Source organism: Bubalus bubalis, chromosome 5 (assembly GCF_019923935.1).
Source record: "Bubalus bubalis isolate 160015118507 breed Murrah chromosome 5, NDDB_SH_1, whole genome shotgun sequence".
Classification (NCBI taxonomy): Eukaryota; Metazoa; Chordata; class Mammalia; order Artiodactyla; family Bovidae; genus Bubalus; species Bubalus bubalis.
The window spans coordinates 127,449,308-127,461,731 of NC_059161.1; the positions used below are offsets into that span (position 1 = coordinate 127,449,308).

Sequence of the window (12,424 nt, forward strand, 5' to 3'; positions counted from 1 at the left end):
ATGGTCTTTCTGCTAGACAGTCTTTTATGAAACCCTGATTCTAGTATGTACCTCTGTTTGTAGAGCCCTTCCTGAGTGCCAGGGACTGTACTGAGTACTTTTTACTTTCTTTTCATAACCTTTTATTTTTTTCATATATAGGTACGTAGCTTATGTAGATACATAGTTGAAAAATCAAATGGTATCACAAGATTTATAACAAAAAGTAGCAGTCCTCTGTTTCATCTTGGCCATCCTAGCCTCTCTGCATCCTTGGATTACTCACCAGGGACTGCTCCCTCCATCTCTTAGCTGATTCCTCATCTCTGCTTCCTTCTGCATTTCTATGTCGTATAACCATAGGTAGCAGTTTCTAATCTATCTTACTTCCCAATTAGGAAGATGAAGGTTTAGTTCTTCTTTGCACAGCTGTTTCCCTCTCCATCTCCCAGCATAGTTAAAACACAACTTTGGTTAAGATCAATAGTAGAAGTACGTATATGTTGTTTGATTCCTAAATCTCTGCCTTACTTTGCAAAATTCCTCTCAACACGGTAACATGTATCTGGCAATACATTTCCTTGGACGTCTCCTTTCCAGAGCCCCCACCTCATGGTCTGCTTCACACTGGCTCCTCCTGATGTTGTCTGAGGCTGCAGATGTACCCCTTCTGGGTACACCCAGTCTTCGCTGCTCGGTGTGGTGGAGCCCTGGCTTCATGGATTCTATGTCTTCTGCTTGTGGCTTACTGCCCAGCTTTTTCTCCAGTAGCTTCTTGAAGAAATTGTGAACAAATCTTTCTGACCTTCCAGGTCTGAAAATGTTCTTTTCTAGAATTCCTGTTGAGAAAACTGATGTCGTTTTGACTTCCAGTTCTTTTTTAAGTTTTTTCTCACTAGAAAAGTTTAAATATTCTTCTTTTTAAAAAATCTCCAGTACTGTTGACTTTTACACTGTATCTTAAAGGATCTTCTCGCATTCAGTGTGATGCCATGTGTAGGTCCTAAGGGGAGAGTCAACATTTTTATGCACTGAGAAAAAATTTTTTGGACAAGGGAGGTTGGTGGTGAATTAAAATATGTTCTTCTAAAACTTCTGTTACTTGGACGATGGACTTCCTGAATTGTTTCTCCATTTCCCATCTTTTCATAAATTTGTTGGCCTTCTTCTTGGCCGTTGTTTCCTTTCCTTTGTCTGTTATTGTTGTTTTACTAGAGCTTCCAGAGGAGTGGAGAATTGTGTGGGTTTCAACCCACTAAGCATCTGGAAAGTTGCATAATCCTTTCTATTTTCTTGTTGAGACTCCCTGTCAGCCCAAATGTAGCTGTGCCTTTTATATCAAATAGACTTTGAAAAGAAATTCATGAGGCCGTGTGGCGATCACTTTGTACAGCCTTCCTCTCCAGAACCGGAAGTTGCCCTCTTAGAGGATCCGGGCTTCCAGGGCACCTCCGGCCTTGAGGTCGTGTCCATGTTCCTCACCTTTAGTGTATTCCTGCACCTCCGGCTCACAGACGATCTGTCCTTTTCGCTTACTGGCTCATTTTCCCCTTGGGCGCTTTCTGTGATAGTATAAAAGAGCTCAGAGGTATTCAGAGCTAGTTCTTTTTTCCCTCCATGGGGCAGGCCCTTCCGTCACCCTGGTCCTTTTTGGGTGCCACGTGTTGGCAGTCTGTTCCTCTGCCCCAGAGCAGGACACCACACTGCTCGATGTGGGCTGATCTGCCCAGGGAAGGCTACGGTGGAGTTAGTAGCTCCCGCGTCCTAGCCATGATTATCTGTGACACATTTTGAGATTACTTGTTTATTACTCACAGCATAATAAAACTTTATGCTGAGCTTATAATTAACTGAAATCTTCGAACTTGTTTAACAGTTTTCTTATGTCTGGCAATCCCCTCACCCCATGGTGTCATATTTTTCAGTTTTTATTTTAAAAGGACTTTGCATTTATCCCCGTTTGGGTTGGTTTCATCATGTCAGAATTTTAAAATACTGACTCACTTGTGTTTTCTGTGCATTTTTGTCAAACTTGGCATCCTGGTCAGTTTACTCTGATAGAGCCACCAGCCACAGTGCCGGGCGCCTCCATTGTTACTACCCACGCTCTTGGAGCTGAGTGCTGTGTGCCAAGTGAATCTTTTCCTGCCTGTGAACACATGCGGGTCCTGCTGATGAGTGTGTCCCGAGAGCCATGAGGTGACAGGTCAGCCTGCTCCAGGCTGGCCCGGGGCTGGCTTGCGTCCTTGATGACTGCTGCTGGGACCGGCCACTCACCGGCTTTCTCTGGCAGTCTTGTGGCCACATGCTGTGCTGGTAAGAGCGCAGACCTGGGAGTCCACCTTTAATGGGAAGTTGCTGTATTAGGCCTTTTACTGTACTGTGGAATAGCTGGAGGAGACTTTTTTGTAAGGGGCCGTGAAGACTGTTCGCCCTGCCCGTGTCTCATGCTCGGCAAGGAGCTTGGACACCTATACGGTCGCAGCAGTCCAGGCTGAGACTGCCTCTTCCTGCATGCTTGGCTGCATGCTGGTGAAACATTCCCAGGGAGTGTCAAGATAGCCTCATACATATGCCTGATGATTATACCCATTCTGATGAAAGTTTGCTGGGCAAGAAAGATGTTAGGTTAAAAAAAATGGGCGGTGGGAGGGCTTTAAAATTTGCGACCAATTTACTATTTCTGTCTTCTGTTACAGAATTATAACCAGCTCCAAATTAAGCAGGATAGTTAGCTCACTCTTAATCTGAAACTTGTCTTGCTTTGCTCTTCCTTCAGTGGCATCTCAGTCTCCTCTAGGATTTGTATATGATTGGAAAAGGCTATTCTCTTTGGGCACCTTGTTCGTAGTGGATGATGAATAAAAAAGGGGCTACTTGCTTCAAGTTGGGTGACTCAAAAACTGCATAGAACTGCTTTGCTTTCACTTAATAAAAAACATGGGTGAGTTGGATTTTCTGACTCATTCCTCCACCCTGTGTTAGTACAGAATTCTCTTTTTCTGTCTGTGCCATTTTCATACCATTCCTGACTTGCTTAGGACTAACTTTCCTCCTTACAGTTTTATTTCGTTTACTGTTTGGCCACGTGGCGTGGCCTGTGGGATCTTACTAGTTCTCCCACCAGGGATTGAACCCTGGCCCCAGCAACAAAAGCTTCACGTGCTAATCACTGGACTGCTGGGGAATTCCTGTCCTTACAGTTTTAGTTCCTAATCATTTCAGACGACGGGTGTTCTGGTTGCATCACTTTTCCCCCTGCTCTCCAGTTACGTGTCACTTCTTTCTGATGTTCGAGTCACATTTATTGACAACTCACTTGGTGTCAGAGATTCAGAGAATGCTGGACACTTAAGATGGAAAAGCCTGTACTTGGAACTTTCTGATTTGACTTTTGTCATATTCTCTTCTCTGCACTGTGTCCTCCCTTTCAGTTTGCGCGTGTACACACACACACTCCCACCCCCCGCCGCCCCAGCAGACGCCTCTGTCCAGCTGGGTTCTCCTTGCCTTTATTGCTCTGGTCTCTGATGAGGCTCCTGGCACAAACCTGATTGCTGTTGTGTCATCCTCATTGCTTGTTTCTTTTCCAGTCCCTTAGTTTTGCTTTAAAAACACACACCCACACGCACACAACTTGTTCTTGTATGTATAAGTATGTATAAGTCATGCTTCACATCTACTTGTATTGAAGTTTTTGAAGCTGTGGAAGTTGTGCACAGAAATTCATGTTCACTTGAATTTTCATAATGAAAGTTCGTAGAGGAACACTTCAGTGGACCCAGTGACGGGAGTGACACTGGGTGTTTTTAATCGGCATTTGGCTATTTAAATAGAAATGAGAAGTGGGCGCTTAAGGTCACACCCTTGCCTGTCCACAGCATCTCAGAGGTGTATTTGGAGTTAGCCCCAGTGCGTGGCTAGGTATTTGCTTTGTGTATTTCCCAGGTGGCTCAGAATTCCAGAGGCAAGCCATAAATCTGATATATAAATATACAGCTAGGAATTTAAAACATGAAAATTAGGCCTTGGGGGAATTATGATTGAAATTGGAGAGTGGGGGGATAGTTATTTAGTGTGAAATCTCTAGGATTTCAGGAACGGAATACCTTGCTTTTCAAAGAGGCTTTTGCAAGGCTTCAGCATCCTCTGTGAGTTGAGCCCGTCTCTGGGTTACCTGCTCTCTGCCTGGGCTCGCCCTCGCGCATGCGTCTTTCCTCTTCAGGGTGTGTCAACTCTAGAGCTGCTCTTGTCGCCTTGCTTCACTTGACTTCCTGTCTCTGCGAGTGGTGAACAGTGCCTGCGGTGTCCCAGCTGAGCGGTTCTGTCTTCAGCACTCCTTGCCCTCGCCCTCATTTCATCCCCTTCTCGGCCTTTGTGGGAGTATGATGTGTGTGTGCACCACAGCTTCCATTTCATTTCCTTTGGCGTTTCCCTCTACTTCTGTTCAGAGTCATCTTTTTCTGTGTACTGTGTTTAATCTTTGCTATCACTACCTTAATGGGTTTCCCAGGTAGCTCAGTGGTAAAGGGATCTGCCTGCCAATGCTGGAGACACAGGAGATGGGAGTTCGATCCCTGGGTCAGGAAGATCCCCTGGAGAAGGCAACCCACTCCAGTATTCTTGCGTACAAACAGAACTATCTTAATGTACGTTATCTCAGGTAGAACAGCCTGGCTCCCTCCTGCGCTGCACAGCCAGCCTGCCCCACTCTGCTGTGTGTTCCTGCGTGGCTCTTTGAGAACTGGTTGCCTCAGCTTCCCTAGTGCCTTCTGTAAAGGCTCTTAATTCTTGTCATTGGGACCTTCTCCCTGCTGTGAGTTCTTCAAGTTACGGGTCTGTCCTCTGAGCTTGCAGGATCACCTACTAAGTCCTACCTGTGTTTTGAGCCCAGCTGAGGCCTCATTTTCATGAAGTCTTTTCTGGCCAGGCTCTTCTCCCGGGAACTCCCTTTCTGCAGAACAGGCTTGCAGTTTGTGCCGTTCCTTTTCTGTATCTTCTCTGTTGTCAGTGTGTTGTGCTCTTGAAGAAGGAAGGCAGCGTTTATCTTGTTACTCTTGCATTCCTCAGTACAGTGCATAGTAGTGCCTTAAAAGTACTGGCTGATTAACGTAGTGCATATTAAATGCATTCTGCTCCTTTACTGTTCTCACAACCTGAAGAAGTCCCAGATCAAAACTGGGAAGAGGGTCTGGAACATCTGCATGGTAGGAACTTGGTTTCTTTTGGTGTGCTCTTCGGAAGAAGCAGTTTTGGAGCAAACATAACGAAGCTGGCCCCGAGTTTGTATTGTCCTCTCCTCTAAAGACATCGTGTTCGCAGCGGCGCTTGATTCTTTGCTTTGATTAGTCGAGCCTCCAGGTGGGGATGAGGAGACAGTTGTGTGAGTTGCGTACCTTTGCTGAGAATGGAGAAGCAGCTACTGGGTAGATGTCCCAGTCCACTGTGGTATTTTTCCTTAGTACTTAACTTAGTAGTCAGAGGCCACATGACTCCTCTGTTGCGTGTTTCTTCCTTTTCAAAAGGAAATTACAGCATCTGCCTGCAGCGTTGCTATTGGGGGCAGTTTATCAGTAACGTACTCCCTTCAGAGTGACTGTGTCCTCCTGCTAATAGGTACTTTCCTCTCTGTCCTTTGCTGGTGGTGCACCTTCCTTGGTGGACAGCGTGAGCAGTCACCCGCCCTTCTTGAATCCAGTCTCCCCCATTTGGCTCTAGTCAGATGCCGCCCAACTCAGTTCCCTGCACACCTGAATCCCAGCCCAGGGTCCCGAGACCCCAGGGGTCTGGACGGTGGCAGCAGCAGGTGAGCCAGTAAGAACAGCTTTGGGGCAGCTCGGCTTGTTCACTCCATCCTGCGCCAGGCTGCTGGTCACCTCGGCCAGCACTTTGGGTAGATGTGTCTGTCTGTCCCCATGGGATAATAAGCAAGTTGTTTTGAATCTAAATGGAGGCAGTGAACACTCAGTTTTCTCTCGGACAAGTGGGGAATCCAGTTTTATTTTATTTATTTTTAAAATTAATCAAACATTGTTTCCCAATATGTTTGAGGGATCAAGGCATTATTTTCCTTGGTATTTCTGAATTAACTTAGAAAATGAAGTGACATTCCCAGAGACATGCACCTATTTTAAAGTTTGGTCAGGTGTATCTTTACCAGGAATGAGCCACTTGTAGCCTTCCTGATTCCAGCTATCATCCTCCTTTATCTCATGGTGGAGAATTTAACATTTTACCTTTTATCCCTACGAGTATCCCTAGATTTCAGAAGTTAAAAAACAGTTCTAATTTTCTTGTGACTTATTTTTTTGAGTTAAGAATGTCTAAGTTGCTATACATATATATATATATATGTGTGTATGTATGTATATACACACACTTGAGAATAAAGATGATTTCTCAGATATGTTTATGTTTTAAAAGAAAGGAAAACCATGGCCCATAACCTCTCCTTGCCCACCCCACATTGGCCCTTGTGTGGAAAAAGCGGTTAACTATTGACCTTGGCGGTGGAAGGAGATGGGGAGGCTATTTTAGTACCAGGAGAGAAACTTTGACTCCCAGCTGTAGCAATCACGATTGTAGCTGTCTTGTTCCTTGTGGCCACGTGTGACTCTTGACCACCTGAAATGTGGCTGCTCCAAATCGTGAAGCGCTATGGAGTGTTGTCAGAACACGTAGAATTTAAGACTTAGTACCAAAAGAATTACATGTGGAAATAGTAATGTCTAGATAGATGAGGTTCAGTAAACACATTTAAAATTAATTTTACCAGTTTCTTTTTTACTTTTTAGCTGCTTTCCCTAGGCAACGTAATTCTCCCAAAAGAGAGAAGGGGGGAATGAGAGGGTAACAGGTAGGAAGGCTAGGAGTCTCCAAATGGAGGAAATAGACTGCACATGTCAGACATCTTTTCTCTCTCTCTCAAGCAGCAGGAGGAGACAAACTATAAGTGTCAGATTTTTGGCTTGCCTGGTAGCTCAGCTGGTAAGGGATCCGCCTGCAATGCAGGAGACCCTGGTTCAATTCCTGGGTTGGGAAGATCCGCTAGAAAAGGGATAGGCTACCTACTCCAGTATTCTTGGGCTTCCCTTATGGCTCAGCTGGTAAAGAATCCACCTGCAATGCGGGAGACCTGGTTTGGGAAGATCCCCTAGAGAAGGGAAAGGCTACCCACTCCAGTATTCTGGCCTGGAGAACTCCATGAACTGTATAGTCCATGGGGTCTCAAAGAGTTGGACACGACTGAGTGACTTTAAATGTTAAAAAAAAAAAAAAAAATTGGGCTAGTAGAACGTTTAAACTTGCATAGGACTTCCCTTGTGGCTCAGCTGGTAAAGAATCTGCCTCCAGTGTGGGAGACCTGTGTTCAGTCTCTGGGTTGGGAAGATCCCCTGGAGAAGGGAAAGGCTACCCACTCCAGTATTCTGGCCTGGAGAATTCCAAGGACTGTATAGTCCATGGGATCGCAAAGAGTCGGACACGACTGAGCAACTTTCACTTCACTTCAGGACTCATTGCAGCATGAGTGATGTTTCTGTTAGTGCCAGCTCTTCTCTTTCTGTGTACCATGGATCCCATGGTCTTAGTTTTTTTGAATGTTGAGTTTTAAGCCAGCTTTTTCACTCTCCTCTTTTACCCTCATCAAGTGGTTCTTTAATTCCTCTTCTCTTTCTACCATTAGAGTAGTATCATCTGCATATCTGAGGTTGTTGGTACTTCTCCCTGCAGTCTTGATTCCAGCTTGTGATTAATCCAACCTGGAATTTTGCATGAGGTACTCTGCATAGAAGTTAAATAAGCAGGGTGACAATATAAAGCCTTGGCATACTCCTTTCCCAGTTTTGAACCAGTCCGTCGTTCCATGTCTCATTCTAACTGTTGCTTCTTAACCTGCATACGGGTTTCTCAGGAGACAGGTAAGGTGGTCCGGTGTTCCCATCTCTAAGAATTTTCCACAGTTTGTTGTGATCCACATAGTCAAGGGTTTTAGCGTAGTCAGTGAAGCAGAAATAGATGTTTTTCTGGAATTCTCTTGCTTTCTGTGTGATCCAACGAATGTTGGCAGTTTGATCTTTGGTTCCTCTGCCTTTTCTAAACCCAGGTTGTATGTCTGGAAGATCTCAGTTCGTGAACCGCTGAAGCCTGGCTTGAAAGGTTTTGAACATAACTTTGATGGCATGTGAAGTGAACCCAATTGTATGATAGTTTGTCCATCTTCGGCATTGCCTTTATTTGGGATTGGCATGAAAACTGACCTTTTTCAGTCTTGTGGCCACTGTTGAGTTTTCCACATATGCTGACATACTGAGTGCAGCACTTTAGCAACATTATCTTCTAGCTCAACCGGAATTCTATCACGTCCACTAGCTTTGTTTTTGGTAATGCTTCCTGCTTGACTTCACACCCCGGGATGTCTGGCTCTAGGTGAGTGACCACACCATCGTGCTTATTCAGGTCGTGAAGATCTTTTTTGTACAGTTCTTCTGTGTGTTCTTGCCACTTCTGAATCTCTTCTGCTTCTGTTCGGTCCATAGTGTTTCTGTCCTTTATTGTGCCCATCTTTCCATGAAATGTCCTCTTGGTAGCTCTCATTTTCTTGAAGAGATCTCCAGTCTTTGCCATTCTATTTTTCCCTCTATTTCTTTGCATTGTTCACTTAGGAAGGCTTTCTTATCTCTCCTGGCTATTCTTTGGAACTCTGCGTTCAAATGGGTATATCTTGCCCTTTCTCCTTTGCCTTTGCTTCTCTTCTCAGCTATTTGTAAAGCATCCTCAGACAAACACTTTGCCTTCATGCATTTCTTTTTCTTTGGGATGGTTTTGGGTTTTGGCCATTGCCTACTGCACAGTGTTATAAACTTCCATCTGTAGTTCTTCAGGCACTCTTGTCTATCAGATCTAATAATCCCTCGAATCTTACTCATCACCTCCACTGTATACTCATAAGGGATTTGATTTAGGTCATATTTGAGTGACCTGGTGGTTTTCCCTACTTTCTTCAATTTAAGCCTGAATTTTTCAATAAGGAGCTCATGGTCTGAGCCACAGTCAGCTCCAGGTCTTGTTTTTGATGGCTGTATAGAGCTTCTCATCTTTGGCTGCAAAGAATATAATCAATTAGATTTCGATATTGACCATCTGGTGATGTCCATATGTAGGGTTGGCTCTTGTGTTGTTGGAAGATCACGTTTGCTATGACCAGTATGTTTGCTTGACAAAACTGTTAGCCTTTGCCGTGCTTCATTTTGTACTCCAAGGCCAAACTTGCCTGTTACTCCAGATACCTCTTGACTTCCTACTTTTCCATTCAAGTCCCCTGTGATGAAAAGGACATCTTTTTTGGGGTGTTAGTTCTAAAAAGTCTCATAGGTCTTCTTAGAATGGGTCAACTTCAGCTTCTTTGGCATTAGTGGTTGGAGCATAGACTTGGATTACTGTGATTTTGAATGGTTTGCCTTGACACTTGAGATCATTTTGTCATTTTGAGATTGCACCCAGATACTGCATTTCAGACTCTTTTGTTGACTCTGAGGGCTGTTCCATTTCTTCTTGCCCACAGTAGTAGATATAATGGTCAACTGAATTAAATTCACCCATTCCTGTCCATTTTAGTTCACTGGTTCCTAAGATGCTGATGTTCACTCTTGCCATCTCCTGCTTGACCACATCCAGTTTACCTTGGTTCATGGACCTATCATTCCAGGTTCCTATGCAATACTGTTCTTTACGGCATCCGACTTCACTTCCATCACCAAACACATCCACAACTAAGTGTCATTTCAGCTTGGTCCCAGCCTCTTCATTCTTACTAGAGCTGATAGTGATTGCCCTCTGTTCTTCCCCAGTAGCATTCTGGATACCTTCCGACCTGGGGGCCTCCTCTTCTGGTATCATATCTCTTTGCCTTTTCATACCGTTGGTGGGGTTCTCCCGGCAAGAATACTGGTGTGATTTGCTATTCTGTCCTCCAGTGGAGCACATTTTGTTAGAACTCTCCACTATGACTCGTCCATGTTAGGTGGCCCTGCACGGCATGGCTCATAGCTTCATTGACTTATACAAGCCCCTTCGCCGTGACAAGGCTGTGATCCATGAAGGGCAAAAACAACTCTAGGATTTTTCAGAAAGATGGAGAGTAGTTTGATTTTATAATTTCTCTCTTTGTTAGTATTGATTTAAAAGTCTGTGATTTGGTTTATGTAAGAAATTGTGTTCCCTCTTATCTCTCAATCCTATTGAGGTGTAGCTAGGGTAAAAATTTTTAAAGAGTACTTATATTTACTGAAAATGAGCTGCTGAAGTTCTGACTCCTTTCAGTTTTTTTCTGAGTATCTTAGACAATTTTCAAAGGGCTCTGTTTACCTCAGGGCCCCTGGCAGTTGACCTTTGTACCTGTTCATGCCTAGCTTGATTCTGCTTCAGAGGTCAAGTTAGAAGTTAGGCTCAGGCCGGGGGTAACTGATTGACCAGTGCTGTTTGCTTCCAGTCCAGTTTGCTGTTTGGCTGGAAGATAAAATAATGTTTGTTTAAGAGTCTCCTGTAGTTTTATTTTATTTTCAAGCCTGTAGTATACCTACTCAATTTAAAGAAAATGCACTGTGGAAATGTGTATTTTAAGGTGTCCTGATTTGAAAAATGCTATTCTAATTTAGGATAGTGTAGAGGGAAAAGAGTTAGGCATTTTAAAACATTTAGGATAGTGGAGAGCAAAAGGAGTTAGGCATTTTAAAACATATACTTGCCCAAGAATTCTTTTCATATGTATAGTAAAATAAGTATGAAGGAACATGACATTGTGGGCTCAGGAGATTGGAGGAGATGACTGGGTGCGTAGGCTGTCCTCCTGGATCCCAGACCAGGTGTGTGGTGGCTCCTCATCCCATGGCCTGGGGCTGGCTCTCAGGTGGGCGGGCAGCATTCTTCCACAGGTTGACTTGGGGATGGAGGTGCCTTCCATCTTTGGGCCTTACTGTCTGTCTCAGGGTCTTTTTTGTCATCAACATCCAGCCAGATGAAAAGGAGGCCACCTGGAGGTTTTGGTGGCTTACAGCACATTGGAGAAAACTTTGTCATGTGGCCATACCTACCTGCCCAAGAAGCTGGGGATGTGGTCTAGGCAAGTACCCATGGAAGGGAGAGAATGAATCTGTAGATAGTCCTGCCTGGCACCACGTGGCTCCCGCCCCTCCAGGCAGTTGCAGAGATGGCAGAAAGGAACGTGAGACGGGCCACTTCACTTTGCTGTGAACTACCAGATAGTAAGTGCGCAGGCCCCCGTGGTCGCTGTCACGCAGTCTCATCGTTAGCAGCCCTGTTGTCTTTAACAACCCTTTAAAGGTGTCAGAGCCCTTCTTAGCTTGCAGCCTGTGGGCCAGGTTTGGTCTGTGAGCCAGAGTTTGCTAACACTTGTTATTTCAGCACCACTGATGATCAGTTTTTTCTATAAACCAGTATATGATGAGTTACCTTTATAAGGTTAAAATTTTGGGAGTTATTTTTTAATTGATGTAGATACATGACTGTATCTTGATCCATATTTTAGTAGTTTGTGGCCATTTACAGTTCTCAGTTGATGATCATGAGTGTGTATCGTGTTTATAATTAGCCAGTCGTAAGGGCTCTATCAGATTTGCTTTTGTGATTATTTGTTAATACTTTTCTTTATATTTTGCCTTCATCTGTGGGATTCCAAAAAAATGAAAAGACATGCTACTTTAAATGAGACCTAATTTTTTTTAAGACTTAAGACTAAATTATTAACTACATCCAGCTTTCTGACTTCCAAGTGGAGAGACTATTAGATTATCAGAAATTTGGCTTATAGGTCAAAATAAGCGTATACAGGAAATGGCAACCCACTCTAGTATTCTTGCCTAGAAGATCCTATGGATGGAGGAGCCTGATAGGCTGCAGTCCATGGGGGTCGCAAAGAGTCAGACACGACTGAGCAGCTTAACTTTGCTTTTACTTTGGGACCCGATGACAGTGGGATGGGACATGAGAAGGTATTTGAGGATCACTAGTAGCTTTTCAGTCAGTGACTGTGCTGAAGTATTTAAAATAAGCATGGTGAACTATTTTGTCAATCTGTAGACATCCTAAGATTTAATTTTCCATGATAAACTTTGAAGACAAAGTGAACACTTCTCTTATTAAGGTGATCTTACTATTTTTGTTTCTTTGTTAAGAATGGCATAGGTTTTACTATTTTATGACTTTCCGATTTTCAGCTCTGAAAGTGCTATTGGGGCTAAAAGTTCTGGTTTGTGGTGGTTATTTAATGTAATATTCTGGAGAGTACTGCACACCTAGGTCTCAATACTTGTCATTTGTTGTTGAGGTTACTAGTTCTGTGTAAGAATGTATTTCTCACCCTGAAGAAAAGATTTATTTTCTTCCTTTCCCAGCACTAAATTCTTTAAGTATGGGTGGGTTAATTTTG

General features: G+C 43.9%; 1 protein-coding gene across 7 annotated transcripts in view; it reads left to right on the top strand.

The window, feature by feature from the left end:
• PPP6R3 (protein phosphatase 6 regulatory subunit 3) overlaps positions 1-12,424 on the top strand; it is a 125,207-nt gene that overhangs the window by 42,605 nt on the left and 70,178 nt on the right. The gene's annotated exons all lie outside the window — the stretch shown is intronic.